Genomic DNA, 20,000 nt, shown 5'->3' on the forward strand with positions numbered 1-20,000 from the left:
ATTCTCATCCCTTCCATAAAAATCCCACTATCCATCTGATAAGCCCTTTTTAAAAAAAATCTTACAAAACTGTTGAATGATTTTTAAGGAAAGGATAATAAAGATACCTGGAATGATCATCTTGGTGTTTCTGAGAAACACATTTCTAACCGAAAAGGAAGATGAAATCAAAGAGCTTATTACTAGAAATAATGGGTCAAAGCCTCATCCAACTTCACCTTTTGATAAAAAGCTAAAAAACAATTCATCACTGCAAAGAAAACAGCAAGTATTAAAATGATATCTTTATAGCAGTGAGTTTATTTGGTGCCTTTCTTAGCAAGGACGTTGTCCAAGTTTTTATTACATTTGTGCTGACTGTGTGTTAAGAGTTCATATCTTAATTTAAGAATCCTGAAATGGCTTGTCTCCTTAATACTTACTTAAATTAAATTTAGAAATATTTGTATCTGAGATATATCACAGTGTAAATAGCATAGGTCTTTATTTAAATCAGTAATTTAAAATCTGGGGTCTATGCATCACTTATAAACTCCTCTCGTGGGAGTGCCAGATGTATTTAGAATGTAAAACATCCAGTAACCCAAACGGAACCCTAGGTACCCACAGATTTTGAAGATCTTCTATGAAGAGTTTGTTCAGCACTTTCACCCCCAATTCTATGACCTATAGAAATACAGAGCCACGGCCAGGATTTCTGAAAACACTCAGGACATTTTCTGTGTCTGTTATTTCAGAGTTCTGTCACCTACCTATTTTTTCTGTGTTGTGCTATGTGGCACTGATGTGAAAATCCACAGCATCTTTGAGCCCCTCCCTAAATCACTCACACAAAATGTAATTATTTCATAAATACTTGCTACAGAAAAGGAAATTTGGAGAAAGATTTTAAACTGCAGTAACAAGGCCAGGCAAGACGGCTCGTACCTGTCATCCCAGTGCTTTGGGAGGCTGAGGCAGAAGGCTTGCTTGAGCCTAAAAGTTTGATTCCAGACTGGCAACATAGCGAGAGCTCATCTCTAGAAGAAAAAAACAAAAACCAAAAAATTAGCCAGGGTGGTAGTGCACACATGTAGTCCTAGCTACTGGGGAGGCTGAGATGAGAGTATTGCTTGAGTCCAAGAGTTCCAGGTCACAGTAAACTGTGATCTTGCCACTGCACTCCAGCTTGGGTGACTGAGTGAGACCCTGTCTCTAAGAAAAATAAATAAGAAGAATAAAATATAAAATAAATGACAGAAACAAAAACTGGCAAAATGAAACAGAGGTTACCTCTTTGTAGTGTCTTTTGGGCAGTTCAACCTATTACATTTGTGAGGATGGGGCCTCTTGATTTTGCTAGCTCCTCTCTTTTTCCTTCCTATTCTCTCCTCTACCCTCTTTTATTCTTCTATTCTCCATGAAGGTAGAACACTACTCTCCAGATACCCTAAAGTTGAATTGTTCAAATGTCCTATAACCTTGCAGTCATACCATCTACTGAAACACGTATTAAAATATCTTTCCAAGCAAAGGCAGTTCCTGTTTAATCCCTTGTCCAAGGAATTGTGGTGCCAGATTACATATTTTTTCCTCGCATATTACAATAAAAATTTCATATTAAAACATGAAAGTGACACAGACCTTGAACAACGTTGCTATTTGCATAATCAGTTGTTATTTGCATAATCAATTGGGATACAAATCATCAGTGTACATAGCTTGCTGTCCCTGGAAACTAAGAATATAAAATCAATGGAGGCTTAAGTGTAGCAGTTTATTTAGCGCCTCAGGAAGCTGAGCAGCAGTAAGTTACTTTCCTTGAAGCAGTAAGTTACTTTCCTTATCTGTGTTGCCAGGTAGTTCTGAAAGCTGCTAGTTAGACCATACAGCATGGGCTGTTTGAATTTTCTTAACTGTTGTTAGCAGGATGCTTTCTGTGTGTTTTTATAACAAAATTTTGCAGTGTTTTGGAGTAGTACTTCTGTGATTTCTTACTGGTAAAGTATCCCAAATGAAATAATTATTGCATTGTTCTCGTGGAGATGGATGTAACCCCATGGCAGAGATATACACTGTGCCAACTCATTATTTTCAAGATCTAAATAGAAGTCGTTGATTCTCCCTGCCTCTATCAACAAGCATCATGACAATCCAACCAAATGAGATAGTGGTACTTTGATGATCAATGTGAGGCCACAATTGGATTGTTGTGGAGCTCTAAGCACATCTGAGTATGTGTAACTTGAAAACCTTTTGTTCCTAGCATTCTGCTAAGTTTCTGACACAAGTGTCACATTAAAGGAAGCTTGTAAGAAAAGAAAAATTGTTAGCAAAATCTCATACACTAGAAGTGACAAAAATTGCATGAAGAGGGTTCAGCAGGAATCGTTGTCCTATGACATGATCAGTTCTAGAATTCATGCGGTGAGCCAGGTTAACTTTCCAGGAAGTTATGGAAGACAAAGCCGATCTTGTTAATGTGTGCTGTTCACCTAAATGAGTCAAATGGCACTGATACCCACATCAGCCATTGATGATTGGGTGGTACCTTGCACAAAGGTCTTAGAAAAATGTTTGCTCTGGGGAAGCATCGCAGTGATCGATGAGAAGAGTCAATTTGATCAGCCTCATCAGGGTTTGCCTCGACTTCTGAATCGAAGCTTGATTGCTTTGCGTGGGTGATGTTTTTTGCCATGCTAGGAGGGCCCTCAAAATGATGACACATTTTCTACCGTGTCATGCACTTGCTTACAAATCTGAAGGATCCATTTTCTGTTGTGGCAATTGGTGTATACCAAGTGAGCAGAGAGCTTGCTCCAATTATAACATCTCCTATGCCTTTTTTGAGAGAAAATGATACTGAATGTATTGCCTTTTATCACGTGGAAATGAGGTGTTTTTAGTGACTAGATACTTAGTTGTGTTTCAAATGTGGAAAGAAATAAATCATGGATTTTTCTTGCCATAAAGCTAAAATTTAGGAAAAATTCTTGTATATGAGATACGTGTTTCAGGAAATAAAGGGATGAATGTTGCAAGTTAAATCTTACTGAGTTTAGTGTACTTAGATGATTTTATGTCTTGTCATTTTTCCCTGGAGAGCTTACAGTGAAAATACACCCCAGATCCTCTGTTTGAAACTAGGATTCTATCTTACAATAGTAATATGATAAAATGTGATGAAAAGGAGTTTTTTTTTTTTTTGATGGAGTCTCGCTCTGTTGCCCAGACTGGAGTACAGTGGCATGGTCTTAACTCACTGCAACCTCTGCCTCCTGGGTTCAAGTGATTCTCCTACCTCAGCCTCCTGAGTAGCTGGGACTACAGATGTTCACCACCGTGCCTGGCTAATTTTTATATTTTTAGTAGAGACAGTGTTTCACCATGTTGGCCAGGTTGGTCTTGAACTCCTGACCTCAAGTGATCTGCCTGCCTCAGCATTCCAAAGTGTTGGGATTACATACAGGTGTGAGCCACTGCGCCCAGCCCAACACTGATTTTTATTCAAGGCAACAAAGCTTGAGGATTTTTGATGTGGTTACTTAGCACTCTTTCAATTGATAAAGACAGCAAAGGTAGGCTGTTCATTCGTGAAATTTTTACTGACTAAGGGCCAGGCACGGTGGAAGACCCTAATGATACAGTCATAACCAGAGTGACATCACCTTGCCCTCCCATGTACCACGTGTCTGTCTGGCTGATGCAGGCGTCACATTACAGAAACCTTGTGTGAGAGGAGAAATATTAGTCCATCTTTGTGTACATTAGAATTTACTTCAGTATGTCTATTATGTCTAAATCAATGTTTCTCAAACTTTATGGGAGATCAGAAACCTCTTGGGGGCTTTTAAAACCATAAATTGCTGCATTCACTTCCAGACTTTGATTCAGTAGGTCTGAGGTTAGTCCCAGAATTTGAATTTTTATCAGGTATCTGGGTGATGCTGATGCTGCTAGTCTAGGATCACATTTCCAGAACCACTGCTCTGAAAATTTACAACTGCAAAAATACGGAATCAGCACAAATGCCGGTCAATCAACAAGTGGAGAAAACAATGTGGTATTTGTACATACCGTAGAATACTACTCAGCCATAAAAGTGAACAAAATAATGGCACTCACAGCCACCTAAATGGGATTGAAGACATTCAAAAATCTTTTTTTTAACAAGAGGAGTGCACGTTACAGATTAAGAGACATAACTTCTTTATGACTGCATAATATTTCATTTACATGTGGTACATATACAAATATGTGCCACATTTTCTTTATGTAGTCTACCACTGATGGGCATGTAGGTGAATTCCATGTCTTTGCTATTGTGAATAGTTGCTGCAATAAACCTATCAGGGGTAGAACAATTTATGGTAGAACAATTTATATTCCTTTGGATATATAGCCTAGAATGGAATTGCTGCGTCAAATGGTAATTCTGTTTTAAGTTCTTTGAGAACTCCCCACCATGGCTGAGCTAATTTACATTCCCACCAGCGGCATGTAAGTGTTCCCTTTTCTCTGAAACCTTGCTGGCATCTGCTACTTTGTGGCAACATGGATGGAGCTGGAGGCCATTCTAAGCAAACTAAAGCAGAAACAGAAAACAAAATACTGCAGATTCTCACTTATAAGTGGGAGCTAAACGCTGAGTATATATGGACATAAAGAAGGGAAAAACAGCCACTTGGGACTACTTGTGGGTGGAGGATGGGAGGAGGGTGAGGATCAAAACATTACCTATCAAGTACTGTGCTTATTATCCGGGAGACAGAATAATCTGTACATCAAACCCCCATGACACGCAATTTACCTATATACCAAACCTGCATATGTACTCTTGAACTTAATTTTTTTTAAAAAAAGAGACATAGCTTCAAATATTGAGAAATATAGCATCAAATTTATTAATGGTTGATCCTGAGAAACTATTTATAAATCATCAAATAATATAAATTACTTATATTTGGGAGTCCATTTCGACCTTTTCTTGAGTTTTATCTGAAGTGTCTGCAGCCATCTTTTTTTTTTTTTTTTTTTTTTTTGAGGTGGAGTCTCGCTCTGTTGCCCAGGCTGGAGTGCAGTGGTACAATCTTGGCTCACTACAAGTTTCACCTCCCAGGTTCATGCTGTTCTCCAGCCTCGGCCTCCTGAGTAGCTGGGACTACAGGCACCCACCACCTCACCCAGCTAATTTTTTGTATTTTTAGTAAAGACAGGGTTTCACCATGTCAGCCAGGATGGTCTCGATCTCCTGACCTCGAGATCCGCCCGCCTCGGTCTCCCAAAGTGCTGGAATTACAGGCGTGAGCCACCGTGCCCAGCCATGCAGCCACCTTTACTTATAAATCGTGTTTATTTTTTTATCTTTCCTGATTGTGTAATAGACTGTGGCTCAGAGCCCTCCCTTCCCTATCTGTGGAGAGACTCCTTTGTCTGGATTCTTTCTGTTGGTAGCTCACTTTATACATCAGGTTTACAATGTTTCAGAAGTAGACATTAAAGGAAGGGGAATTCCTTGCACATTCATTTCCCCGGAAATCAGAAGTAACACACTCCATTGAAACCTACTAGAGTATGAACACTTTTCATTACTGTTATTTTCATCTGATATCTGATGTATTTGACCCAAGAATACAGATTCTGGGGAGGGCATGAGGGAAAATGTCCAAAGAGCCCTTTTGATGAGCGCTGATTAGAACCAAGCTTCTGTTTCTTTAGGCTTTAGGTCCTGCCTGAAGTCAGAAAATGAGTTTGAACTCAGGTTCTTTGGGAAGGTAGCAGCAGTTTTTCACCTTCTACACGCAGTGATTCTAAAATGTGTAAGTGCAATAATGGCAAATTCATTATTGGATAAAATATAAAGAATATGGCAACTAGGAACACTTTGCCAAAACAGAATCATTGGTTATAAGCAATGGTCTGCCAGTGAACGTTTAACAGACTCTCTAAGGAAAGAAAAAAACCCTGATTCGTAGCCTCTGCCAATTTCTTTGGCTACTCCCACCATGGCTGAGACTGAAGTCAAATTACTGGCCAGACCACACTGAAATGGATTTGGTGAGAGATGCAGACCACTGATTCCTGGGAGCCGGCTCCAACTCACCCCTAGAGGCTTACAACTTTATTTTTTGTCGGTTGGTTGGTTTTCAGGTGGGTGAGCACAGCAATAAGGAGGAAGGGAGGTTGTGCTGATGTTCCTCAGTCCTTTATGAGGGCAAAACGGAGTTTCAGGATTGGCTCTTTTCCAATCTCCAGCTTCCCATTCCTGCGTAATGTATTAAATAGCTTTCCATTTTTCATCACTGCAGAAATAACTCAGAAACTCAAAAGAGCAATACCCTGAAAGGAGTTAAAAACTGATCCCTATAGGAAAGATAATAAGCACACATCGTCCTAGCTATATTCATGTAGCAATGCCTCTGAGCCTTGGGCGTGGGTTGCTTATGCAGATTCTCTGGCACAGGATCACACACTATTGTCACAGCACTTGTCCCCTTGCTGTGTTGTTATTTGTTTGCGTGTCTCTCTGCCCCAGTAGACAGACCCTGAGCTCCTTGAGGGCGGGTATCATTTGTTTTTGTTTTTTTTTCTTCACTATCTCCAAACCTTAGCAGAGTGCCTGGTTAATAACAGGCTCCTTTCCTGCATTCTGTGCCTCCACAGGGGGCAACTCTAAGAGCCTTTCCAGCTCCAGATCTCCCTCTGGGAGCAACCCAGGCTTCTGCTGCAACCACTTTGCAATTAAACTTTCTCTTTGCTTAATCCAGCTTCCCTCATGCTTTTGTAGGTAGGAATTGTTCCTGAGAGTGCTCCATAACAGATATCCTGCTTGCAAGCCCCCATTTCAGGGACAATATTTCATTTATGACCTTTTGAATATTGCATAGAGAGATTTGGAAATTCGTTTGGCCACTTTTCTACAGTAATGCATTTCACAGCATGAAATAATTTGCATTATTCAAAATTGAGTATCACATGAAACCAGTGGCCCTTTGCTTGAGGGTATTATTAAACTAGATGATCCATTAGAATCTTCGACTCCCTAAAAATGTTTCTAGCACTAGGCACTGAAATCACCTTACTTAGCTGTGATTAATGAGATTGACAGAGTTTCAAGGCAGACTGCAAACGCTTCAAGAAGGAGTTCTACCATAATCATAAAGTCTTATCCTGGATATTTTTGAATAATTGCTATGGACTATTGGTCATTTTTTGGCAAGGGTAGGTACTGTCATTGAAGAGGTGGATATGTGCCTTTGGTCCCAAGGCAAATGCTATGCTTTTGCAAAAGAAATCATCTTTTAATAGAACTTACTTTCACATCACCTGAATTCCTTAGTATGTCATCTGAGATTCCTGGGTACCAACAATTCTCACATGTTCTGTGTGTCACATTGCCAGTACAATCAGACATCTGCTTCTGGAATAATAAAGCTGTGTTTGTGGTGCCAGCGCATACCTCGGCTTCCACGAGTCAGGAAGCGTATTGTTGCATGTACTGGAACCATCCAGGTCTGCAAGAGCACAGCAGATTTCTCTGGAAAACAGGTTTTCTTTTTTTGTTGTTGTTGTTTTGTTTTTGTTTTTTTGTTACACAATTCAATGAAAGTGTCTTAATGGATGACTCTCAGAAATCAGGATGATTAACTTTAGACTTTGGCATGGACTCAAACAGCCATTATTAACACTGTGCTTGTATGCCCTGGTTTTAGAATGAAATTCCTAATTTAATTATATCCCAGTAGTCCTCAATGGATTGACAGTGCCCTTCTTATTAATAAGATCTCAGTCTCAATTCCAGAAGATGTTTCTTTTAGGTGTCAGTAAAGTGGGACAAGTAGACTTTCAGCAATTTTCCTGAATTAGGGAAGACTAGGAAGTGCTATTACAACCACATTGTAATCACCAGTATTACAAATTAGAGAAATATATAACTATAGAACTGCAGGTACTAAAAAACACAGAGTAAAGTCATATTTCTTTCTTTCTCTTTATATATATGGTATATATATAAACATACACACATATACATATGTATATATAGTATATATGTACTCATATATATACTACATATACATATATACACATAATTATATATGTATATATTGTGTTATGTGTATATACACATATATGATATATATCATATATGTGTAAATGATATATATACACATATATGTGTATTAGCCATTTTATTTTATATATGTATATATACACATATATAATGAATGTATGTGTACATATATAATACATATGTGCACATATATATAAAATATATATATTGTGTGTATACATACACACATTTAGATAGACGAGTAGACCAATGTAGCTGTATGATATAGATACAGAAATAGATGCATATCATAATTTGGGTTACATTTTTAAATGGTGTAAACCAGAAAGTGAAATGTCATTAAAGGAGCTTATTTTATTAAATTATTTTGTCTCATGAATTTAACACACAGTTTTGCATTTGATGATTGAACTTGTCTTTCTCTTCCTTTTCCTTCCCTTCACCTTTCTTAATACCACTGAACATAAAGCAAGACTGTAGTCCCACCACACTAGGCCTGAGACATTCCCACTGTGCTGAGAGCCCCATAATTTGAGAACAGGCCTCCTGGGAAGATAACAGTTTGCGTTACCATTTTTTAATCCCTCACATCTTCTGTGCTTCCCTCACATATCCTGGCCTGAAATGCAGAGGCCAGGGGGAAACACTGGGGAGAGGGCTCCCTGGACCTAGCAGTGTGATTATCACAGCTGGTGCTGGGTCGCTGTTTTCACAGCCACTTCCTGGAGCTGTGAATGGTCTGCCCAGACATAAATCCCAGCCCCTCTCTGTCAGTGCTAACAGATGGCAACCTCATGGCGAGACTTGTTTTATGGCACAGATTTTATACTCAGTTGTAGCAGCCAACCTTGTATAAAATGTGACTATAATGACACCATCACAGTCCCCACCTCTATCTAGAAAGCAAAAATGTGTAACATACATGCTTTGGCTGCGTATTAGCTGCGTCGATCTAAATTTTGTGGATGTGGAAAATCACCAATGGACTTGTTGAGCAAAAAATAGTCAGTAATTTAGGGAACCCATGTGAGTTCATTAACATTCTCATATTGGGCTAGATTTTTAAAAGATATGCCTAGAACATGGAAAGATGGTAACAGTATCAAAGACAAGTAAAATGAAAGGATAGGAACTTCATTGTATCTGGATGAAATCAGACAAACAAGGGAATTTAAAAAGACAAATTAAAAGAAAGCAACAAAATGGGCTGAAAACACAATATTATTTAGTTATTGGGGCTTAAACCCAGAAAAAAACACTATTTCATTTCTTACTGTAATGAAACCTAATCTTCGAACTAGAAAAAATAGAATAAACATACTAAGAGAAAACAATTGTAATAATAAGTATAATAATAAACATAAGAGGAGATTAAATATGTGAAAAATATGTTAAAATCAGACCTTACCACTTAAAATCAGCTCAAGATTCCAGGCATAAATGAGTGATGTTACAGCATACTGAAAAAACATTGCAGATACTATGTCATGACCACTTTAGCAGCTGGACTTGCTTGCTTTCTTATTTTAAAGCAGAGAAAACAGTCAAAGATCAGATCATCCTGCATCAAAAGTGAATGTAGCATTAGGCTATATTGACAGAAGTTTGGTTTCCAGAAAAATCAAAGATGCGTCCTAATTAAGACTATTATTTGGTACTGTGTTTTCAGAGAACATGTCTTACATTGATGTTGATGAAACAGATCTGATTTCTATCAACTAAAATTATGAAGAAAAGAGAACAAATATTATGTGCATTAGCTGAAAGGACTTGGAATATTTTAGCCTAGAAAAGACTTAAGGAGAAAGATAAGTTAGTTCAAATCTTTGAAAGGCTCAGATTCAGGCCTCATTTATGTCATTGCATTGGACAATAGAACAATCAGTAAGTTGAAGTGACAAGTAAACAGGTCTCCACTTAGCGTCAAGACAGGTTTTGTACAATTACCAGCTGTTTAATTGAAGTGGAAATGAACTGCTCTGAGACAGTGAACCCTGTTCAAATGGAAAGTGAAGTCAATTGTTCAGGTTTATGGTGGAAGGAATTCTTGTATTATATGAGTGATTAAATACGATGACCTCACAGATCTCCTTCATTTCTTTTGTGTTGTTGTTGAGACAGTGTCTCCCTCTATCTCCCAGGCTGGAGTGCAGTGGCACAATCTCGGCTCCCTGCAACCTTCGCCTCCCAGGTTCAATTGATTCTCCTGCCTCAGCCTCCTGAGTCACTGGGACTACAGGCGCACACCACTATGCCTGGCTAATTTTTGTATTTTATTAGAGATGGGGTCTCACCATGTTGGCCAGCTGGTGTCGAACTCCTGGACTCAAGCGATCCACCTGCCTTGGCCTCCCAAAGAACTGGGAATATAGGCATGAGCTACCGCACCCGGCCCACTTCTAAAATTCTGTTTGGTTTTGGGGCAGAGTGTCATTTTGAACTTATTCAGCAACTATGCAAGGTTGTAATATTTGAGCAGTGCTATTCATTCAAGCCATTTTACTTTCATATTGTAAATAGTAAAGTAAAATGCTATATTGTAAATAGTAGCAGGATATAGGGGAAATACTCAAATAAAATGTCTTTCAGTGATGTAGATGGTATCCTGTAAAACTATTGATTAAATACCAACATCATTGCCACAGATAGCGTAACCCAGTGTCAGACCAGTAAGCTTCATCAGGGTAAGGCCACCAATCCACAAACTGAAAACAGGTGGCAAAAGTTCCCTGGGGGACTTGGCATCTGTAAGTAATCAGTTACTGTAAAAGCCCTGGTCAGACACAAAGTAGCTTCATTGCTGATGACATTTTTAATAGCTGAAGAACCTCACCACTTTATTTAATTATAATTTTAATATACAATATACATGCAGTTGATCACCTTTGACAATTGTTTGATTCTCTTCTACTTTCTTAGCCTAAGTTACAATATGATAGCCAGACCTTTTATTTTGGCGACACCAACAGATCAGAAATGCATGATGGAAGCCAAGATGAACTTGTCTGTCTTTATAGCTAGAAGGTTTCCATGTTGCATTTTCTCTGGTTCCTCCACTCATCCATAACTGATCCTTAAGGAGAAATCAAATACATATGTGCTTGGTTTCTGTTCAGTGGAAATTAAATCCCACAAAAACCAAACTGTGGTTTGAACTGAAAATACTCATTTTTAAAGTATGTTACCAACCTTTCTGACATGATATTCCACCAACCTCCCCCTCCCCAAAGGAGATGGAAGTAAATTAAAGTTTATTCATAGCAAAATTGACATATAAGACAATGGATAAAGACATAAATTGCTAACATTGCCCAAAATCGGTATTTTCAAAGCCTTGGATCTTCTACTTCAAAGCTTTATTGGAAATCACGATGGTAAGTAAGAATTTAGTAGAAAAGCCAGGCTACTCCATTTGGAGAAAAACGAATAGCTTAGAGTCCTTTGGGCATACCATGGGAAGATCTCTGTAGATTTCTGAATGTTATTGGCCAGTATTTCAGTTAATACGGTAAGATAATTTTTCTTCTGACTGTACTCAGTAATTTGTCAGAAAAGCATTTGCTTTATGGAAACAGTAAGTTTCTGCACGTATAACAATTGAGACAGGTCATAAAACAGAATAGAAATATAAAGGAAAACAGCAGAATGATTTAAAATACCCTGTTTTTGGAAAATAAACGCTATGTGAAGTCAAATAAAATATACTGCATACAATCCAGAAGTTTACTCACCTCCACATTTTCCGTTTCCTCCATAGTTACATAGAGAACTCTAAGGCAGAAGTCTGCCACATAAACTGGCTACAATTTTAGTCAAAATGAAGAAGCAATACAGGGCATTGGAAGAAGTTTAATCTCATGCCTACGTTCTTGAACATGCCTCTGTCCCCTAGCCTCTTCCCTACACTAGGAGAAATTTTATCTTCATATGCCACATTGTTTTCTACTAGGCATTATTCTCTTCTCTAAAATGAAGAAAGCGTTTTGCATTATTGGCTTTGGTCAAGGCTTCGGTTTGTATTTTATTAGTTTATTCTGGTCATGAATGGCTGATTTATTGTTTGAGAAAACCTTTCTGGTCATCATGGCCTTCATACTTGGTATACATCAACTGTCTCATCATCATAATCAGGAGCCTGGATATTTTTAAAGTTTAAGAACAGTAAGCCCCTTGACAGATTACAATGACATTTCCAAGACAGTTCATATGAGGAAAATGGAATCAAGCAATAGACAGTGAGTGCCTTCCTGTGTATAACTGTGATATTAACTGAAGCCTTCTATATATAATGAAAGCCCTGTTGGATTACACACATCACCCTTCAGATGTCATAGCTGTTGCTAACTGCAAAGCACAAGTAGTAGTCTCCTCTGCAGCCAATGGAGACATTATCTTGGCTTCCAACTTTTTTAATTCAGAGGATAGATATGGCATTTTCCTATTGATTTCATTGTGTAAACATAAAGACATATTTTAGACCTTTTGATTATGAAATTCTCAAACCCTCAAGTGTGGCTTTGTAGCTCCCAGGGATACTGCCATGGTTCAGGAAGGGATTTCTGGCGAGTGGGATGCAACATCAGGGTGGCACCTCCATTGGTTCAAGAACTAGGGCAGTGTAAGAGCAATAGGTAATAAGCCTGGTGTTGCACTGATGGCCCTGAGTAGTCCTAAAACAGTCCCAAGAAATCTAGACTAAACATATTCTACCACGGAATCTCTCTCTGAGCTTCGTTCCAACCTCGCAGAAGGATTTGCTGAAGTTGACTTGGACCTAAAAAGCATAAAATCCCATGGGTAGGTAAAGATTAAACCATGCAGCTATTTCTAGAAACTTCAAATTCTGCACTGCTCCTGATTCTCTTTGTCTTAGTAAGATTTTTGATTTTAGATATGATTTAATATAATATACAGTTAATTGATAATACAGCCCATTGGTGATTATTGTTTAGAGTTTAAAGAAGCTGACTTATTGACTCATTGTTCCTCTTCACATTTTGTTGCTTACCTTTTAGTTATTTCTGTTTTTGAAGAAGCTCTTGAGAATGAGAGGAGTGAACGTGCCTGTGCTTTTTATATACTAATCATAACATGATGAAGGAGTTATTTCAAGAGGTGAAAATCATTGACCAAAACTAAATTTCCCAGTTCACTGTATATTTGGATTTATCACATAGCTCAGTTCCTTGTTACCATGGGTAAGCAGAAAAGTACTATAGGCTAGTTACTATTTTGTCCTTAACAATCAAAGTTGTTATATCGGAAATCAGAGGTAAGAATTAAATAAGAGGGTTGAAATGAGGGGGCTGAAATGTACATTGTTTATCCTGGTGAGTAAGAAGGCTGGATAGGGACCGGATTTAAAGGCTGGAGTTTGAAATTCTTGGATAAAGAAAAGTGAGCAGCTTCTGGGCAAAAGAAATACTTTTGGGCTTTTCTACATTCTAAGATTTATTAGGAAACTGTTGTTCTAGGCTTTTCTGCTTATGATGTGTTTCTCCCATTTATTCATATCTCGACAAACATTTATTAAACTCCTTTTTTATGAAGCAATGTGTCTGATTGTAACTTGTTATGATCATAACAAGCTGGGATTATAACAAGTTCACTCAGCCCATCCAAGTAGGAATGGAAGATGTGTTTACATGTGATATAAGTCAGCATATGTTCATTGCCATGCCGAGAGGGAGAAAGTTCTTGTGAATGTGTAATCAAGCTGGAGATCTGATGCGGCAGGGGTGGCTAAAGCACAAGGCAGATGGAGGGAGAGATCCCAGGAACAGGGATGCGTTCTGCATAGAGGGAAGAAGGTTCAGTAATTACTTGGGGAGTGGGAGAGCAGTTCAGTTCATTATAGCTACAAGGTTTGAAAGGTGAGTTGAGACATCATTTGAAATGGACTTGAAGATCAGACTAAGATGTCCAGCCTTTATCCTGTGGACAATTTACAGCCAGTATACATTTTTCAGCAGGACTTCTGATACTATGAAGATATATCTGGCTGCTCATCAGTGTTGGACTGGATAAAGGAAATGTGGTACATCTACACCATGGAATTCCATGTAGCCATAAAAGGAATGAAATCATGTCCTTTGCAGCAACATGGATGCAGCTGGAGGCTGTTATCCTAAGTAAATTAACGCAGAAACAGAAAACTAAATACCCATGTGTAATCAAGCTGGGGATCACTCAAAAGTGGGAGCTAAACGCTGAGGACTTGTGGACATTGAGAGAGAAACAATAGACACCAGAATCTACTTGAGGGTGAAGGGTGGGAGGAGGATGAAGATTGAAAACCTACTTATCGAGTACTATGCTTACTACCTGGGTGAGGAAATAATTTGTACACCAAATCCAAGCAACATGCAATTTGCCCATTTAACAAACCTGCACACACATCTCCCACAAGAAAAGTTGGAAGAAAAAAAAAATGATGTATCTGGCAATCGTGACCAATGGAGACTTGATTAAGGAGAGAATGGATACAGGGGCACAGTTGAGCTGTTAAAATAGGGAAGAGATATTTTTAAAAAGCCTGAACTTTAATGTAATGTTGAAATAAGAAGGGAAGTAGTACTTAATTGACCAATTGGAGAAATTTGAGCTAATTAGTATCCTTAGGGTACTTTTTACTGCACTGATGAAACAAATATATTTAAAACCTCACTACTTCCTATATACATGTAGTGAATAATCAGAATTAAGAAAAATATCTAAAATTGTATGTTAACTTGTATTTTTGCTAAAGGAAAAACCTATTAAGATTTTAATAGCTTTTCTATGGTGGAAGCAATGCAATAACTCTTTCAATCCACAGATTAAAATTTAGATTTTTAACTTAGAGTCCTAATGAGATTTAAAAAGAGTTCTTAACTTTGAATTTTAATTATATTTTTTTCTTAATAAGCTGTGCCTATAGTTAATTTCTATATCTTTGTGAAAATTTTGTCATTTTCAATTGATGGAGGTGTTTTGATTAACTTTCTTCAAGATCTGAGTGTGTGTGTGTGTGTGTGTGTATATATATGCATATACTCGTTGCTATTGTGCTTATTGCAATGCACAAACTACTTTATTGTCTTCATTATTGTCAAGGAATTGGTAGGAAAAGAAGGATATTTGTTCAAAGATACTTTAGGTTTTCCACTTCTAATTAGAATTTCGACTTTCTATTTAGAAGTGAAAATCTGTAAGTAGAAACATACAAAAAAAAATTGCTTTGGTAGACCCTACAGAATCAGAAGACATACGTTTTAGGTTTACCTTTAGAGAAACAGCAGTTTTTCCAGTACAGGAAAAAGTTATAATACTGGAATTTTCCCTCTGATTGCCAGTCTGAGAGGAAGTGGTTGGGGAATGGTGACCCACCAGCCCGAAAGCCCCAAGAGCAACCATTAATAAGCACTCTTTGGTTGAACACCCATCATTATGGGGACCGAGCTCCTGGGAGAGCGCCATTCTGCCTCCATTTGGCATTCAGAATTGTCAGTAAGAGAATGAATGGAAGTGTACAAAGTCTTCCTGAAACAGACCGAAAAAGTCTTCATTTGGAGGAACGAATAAGGAGCTAAAATTAGAACATCTCATTTTTTCAAGTGAGTTTTATAGGTGAAACTAGAATCAGGATAGTTGCTTCGATTACGCTAAAAAGTGAGACTTGGGATATTTTATGTATACCATGTTTTAAGTGCCAAACATTTTCAATACCCAACTTTTGAGAGTCTAAAAGGGCAGAAAGCAAGTCTGATAGACAGCATCAATAGTTTGCCTTTTGAAGCTCTTTTTGAAAATCTAGAGAAAGACTCAAATTATCTAGATTATGTGGCTATTACTTTAAGTAGGATTACTTATGTCACGTTTGCATCAGGAAGTAGGTAAGTGACCAATTTCTCATGTAGTTCCACAATCTTCAACAAAATCAACTTATTGCTGGATCCTCATTGCACCACGAGATGTAAATTGTTAGTTCCACAACCAGCTGGTGGTTTCTGTGGCCCAGGGAGGGCTGTCAGCCAGTCTGTGGGCTGAAATGTTGGTGACAAAGCAACATTAACATGGAAATATGAAGTCGCTCAAAGGCCATACTTCACTGGCTGATGGCTGGACTCTTAGCTCAGAGGAAGAAGGGAAAAATAAATTGCCCTGGTGTTTACTGTGTCTGGAAGTGAAGTCAAGAATTATCTTGTATGTGGGGAGAAAAACTTTCACGGGGAATGAAGGAAAGAAACAGATGAGTATACAATTAGGGGACTTAATTTCCAAATCTTGTGGTCTTCTCACAGTTAGCTATAAATGCCCCCTGTACTATCTCTTAGCCACTTATAAACTCTGTAAGGACAGGGACCAGGCCTGGTTTGCTTACTGTTATACCCATGGATAACCTAGTTGGCATTCAATCGATTTCTACTAAATAAATGAGAGAACAAATATCTACATTTGGCCTATAATTATGTTTAGTAACAGAATCATGGCAGTTCAAATAATGAAACAATGAAATGCTCTGGTCTTGCTTCTTCAAGGCAACTTGTTGAAAGACCTAGGAAAAGGTCATTTTCTGACCTTCATAATGAAAATGTTAGATAAGTTTATCATTATTCCATTTTCATAAAAGTCACATGAACACATAAAGACTTGTAAACCATCATAGGCTCTATCATATCCCACTTCCCAGAGGCAACTGTTTTCACTTCTTTTTAGCTATATTCTCACGATATTTTTCTACTTATATCTAAATAATATGGTAATAGTGCTAGCTCTGGTTTTTCAACTTTAATAATTATCTCTTAAAACACAATGGAAGGCCGGGCGCGGTGGCTCACGCCTGTAATCCCAGCACTTTGGGAGGCCGAGGTGGGTGGATTACGAGGTCAGGAGATGGAGACCATCTTGGCTAATACGGAGAAACCCCGTCTCTACTAAAAAATATATAAAAACTTAGCCGGGCGTGCTGGCAGGCGCCTGTAGTCCCGGCTACTCGGGAGGCTGAGGCAGGAGAATGGCGTGAACCCGGGAGGTGGAGCTTGCAGTGAGCTGAGATCGCGCCGCCGCTGCACTCCAGCCTGGGCGACACAGCGAGACTCCATCTCTAAAATAAAATAAAATAAAATAAAATAGATTTTAGTTCTTTAAATTTAATCCAGCCCCCGTCACACACCATTCCCCCAACTTTCCAATAATAACATTCTTAGCTATGTTACTAATAAAAGCACTATTTAGAGATGAGAAGTTTCAGATATTATGGTTTCCTTCGTCTCTCTTTTGATTCCCTGTTTCACAAATTTCTTGTCTTTACTTTTCCTTGATTTACTGTCTGATTTTGGTACAATATATCCTCTAGTAGTTTCCTGGAAAAGAATACTTTGGACTGAGATGGATGGATCACTTGAGGTCAGGAGTTTGAGACCAGCCTGGCCAACATGGTGAAACCCCATCTCCGCTAAAAATACAAAAATTAGCTGCGCATGGTGGTGTGTGCTTGTTATCCCCGCTACTTGGAAGGCTGAGGCAGGAGAATGGCTTGAACCCGAGAGGGGAATATTGCAATGAGCTGATATCGTGCCGCTGCACTCCAGCCTGACGACAGAGCGAGACTCCTTCTAAAATAAATAAATAGATAGATAGATAGATAGATAGATAGATAGATAGATAGATAGATAGATAGATAGAAAGAATATGTTGGAGATAAGTATCTCAGTCTTTGCATCCCTAAGTGGCCTATCCCCATGCAAAGTTGGCTGCACAATGAATTTGAAGTTGAAATTCATTTCTCCAGACAATTTTGAAGGCATTGCACTTTTGTCTTCTAGTTTTCCTGTGTTATTGTTGAGAAATCCTAAGTAATTTTTTGTTGTTGTTTATTTTTTTGTTTTATTTTGTTTATTTATTTATTTTTTTGAGACTGAGTCTCTCTCTGTCACCAGGCTGGAGTACAGTGGTGCGAACTTGGCTCACTGCAACCTCTGCCTCCCAGGTTCAAGTGATTCTCGAGCCTCAGCCTCCCGTGTAGCTGGGATTACAGGTGCCTGCCACCACACCCGGCCAATTTTTTGTATTTTCAGTACAGACGGGGTTTCACTCTGTTGGCCAGGCTGGTTTTGAACTCCTGACCTCGTGATCCACCCTTCTTGGCCTCCTAAAATGCTGGGATTATAGGCGTTAGCCACTGTGCCTGGCCCTAAGTCATTTTAATCTTTGGTGTGCGATCTCTTCTTTCTCTCTTTCTCAGTCTCTTAACTATTTTTAGCTGCCATCAGTGTACAAAAATTTCATGATGATGTGCCCAGATGTGGGTATAATTCTTCCATTGCAGGGCACCCAATGTATTCTATCAGTCTGGAAACTCATCATTGCTGGGAAACTTTCTTGGATTATTTCTTTAATTTTTCCCCGTCTATTTTTTACTTGTTCTCTCCGTGTTATGTGTGGGGGGGTGGTCTATTATCGAGGTCTGAGGCCTTCTGGAATAATATTTTCTGACTCTCTTTTATTTTTTTTTTTTTTCATTTTCTTGTCCTTGTTTTTTTCCATCTCTTCCCCTTATTTTTTTTTCTTTCAATATCCCCTTTTAAATTTTCTTTTATTTGTAATATTGTAATTTCAATTTCTAGGAGTTATTTTTCCCCTATTTTTTATTTAAATAAAATCCTGTTCTTATTTCATGAATGAAATGTATTCTCTGATCTTTCTGAGGGTATTAATGATAGTGTCCATCTCATGGCATAATATCTGTTCCCTTCAAATTGCCTGTTTAGTCTCACTTGTTTATATTAGAGGCATTCCACAGATATTGTGAAGTCCTTGGCTGTTTGCTCGTATTGTGAAATGGGATGCTAGAAAGCCGATTGGCATCACTGTAGATTGATCCAACCAGGTCTTTTAATCCATCTTTTGTGCTGGGGAGATTCTGGGACCTCCCACTAAATGTATGGACTCTGACCAACAGTATCCATGTCACCCAGAAGATTGTTAGATGCAGAATCTCTGACCTAACCCCAAACCTACTGATAAAATCCTTCACAAGATCCCCAGGATAGGAGCATTGCCCTGGAGAACAATCTTCTATCCATCTGCTTGGAGGGCCTAAGCCTGAGCATTAGCATTCTAGGAGGCCACTGGGGGAGGGGGCAGAGGGCAAATGTTTCCACATTCTGATGATAATCTTTCAGCTAATCTCCTGATTATAAGGGCAGTGTTGCTGCTTTCACCATTGCACAGTATGTTAGTCAGTCCAGGAAGCTGTGACGATGTATCATATACTCCGTGGCTTAAACAATATACATTTATTCTTCATAGTTCTGTAGGCTGGGAAATTCAAGATCCCAGTGCCAGCAGATTTGATGTCTGGTGAGGACTCTTTCCCTGGTTTGCAGATGGCTACCTTCTTGCTGTATCCTCACATGGCAGAGGGGGTGGGGCAGGGAAATCTTGTGTGTCTCTTTCTTTTTTTATAAGGGCACTAATTCCATCATGGGAGGCCCACCCTCATGACCTAATCTGAGCCTAATCACCTCCCAAAGGTCACACCTCCAAATGTCACCCAATTGGGGATTAGGCTTCAATATATAAATCTTGGAAAATGTAAACATTTAGTTAATAGCACCTGGTGTCTCTCTGTTTTACCCTTTCCAGATAATATGCCTCCAGTTTTCTGCTAAATTGAGTGGATCATCTGTTAGTCTAGCTGCTTCTTAGTCTTCCTAAATTTCCTACCCTACCTTCCCTATGTTTCTGGTATATCCAAACTGTGAGCAAATCCCCATTCTATTTTTCTGGTTAAAAATAAACTTTGTATCTCTTCTGTTCTTTTCCATTTTGTTTGTTTTATGGATTTACGGTTTTTAAAGGTCCCTATACCTGGATTTTAGTGAGTTTTATAGTAACAGCAGAAACAAATGCATGGATTCAGCTTACAGTCTTTAACCTGAAGTAGCTTAATCTTTAAGATTCCTCT

At 38.5% G+C, this 20,000-nt stretch overlaps 1 protein-coding gene and 1 long non-coding RNA gene across 4 annotated transcripts in view; both read left to right on the plus strand.

Annotated features, from left to right (window-relative positions):
- Positions 1-20,000, plus strand: part of PLXDC2 (plexin domain containing 2) — a 467,700-nt gene that overhangs the window by 142,707 nt on the left and 304,993 nt on the right. The window lies entirely within an intron of this gene.
- LOC135964930 (uncharacterized) lies at positions 19,117-19,847 on the plus strand. The gene is made up of 2 exons (XR_010577674.1): positions 19,117-19,393; positions 19,679-19,847. It is a non-coding gene; the product is annotated as an uncharacterized lncRNA (long non-coding RNA).

This window comes from Macaca fascicularis, chromosome 9, assembly GCF_037993035.2.
Source record: "Macaca fascicularis isolate 582-1 chromosome 9, T2T-MFA8v1.1".
Taxonomy (NCBI): domain Eukaryota; kingdom Metazoa; phylum Chordata; class Mammalia; order Primates; family Cercopithecidae; genus Macaca; species Macaca fascicularis.